Source organism: Amphiura filiformis, chromosome 7 (genome assembly GCF_039555335.1).
Source record: "Amphiura filiformis chromosome 7, Afil_fr2py, whole genome shotgun sequence".
NCBI classification, from domain to species: domain Eukaryota; kingdom Metazoa; phylum Echinodermata; class Ophiuroidea; order Amphilepidida; family Amphiuridae; genus Amphiura; species Amphiura filiformis.
Window position 1 is genome coordinate 59,900,096 of NC_092634.1, and position 232 is coordinate 59,900,327.

A 232-nucleotide genomic window follows, 5' to 3' on the forward strand; every position below is an offset into this window, starting at 1 on the left:
ATCCGTTGCGCGCTTTAACTTATACACAGCTCGTATGCCATTACGACCATACAGCGTCCTCTATACGCCGCACACCGACATCGCCATGGCTAATAATTATTTGGTGCAGCAGAGACATTAAAATGAATACACGGGATCCATACACGTGAATTGCTATGCACGATTTTGATATCAGACGAAAATCTTCGGATACTGGGTTACAAAATGATGAATATCTCCCGTAAATGAATTT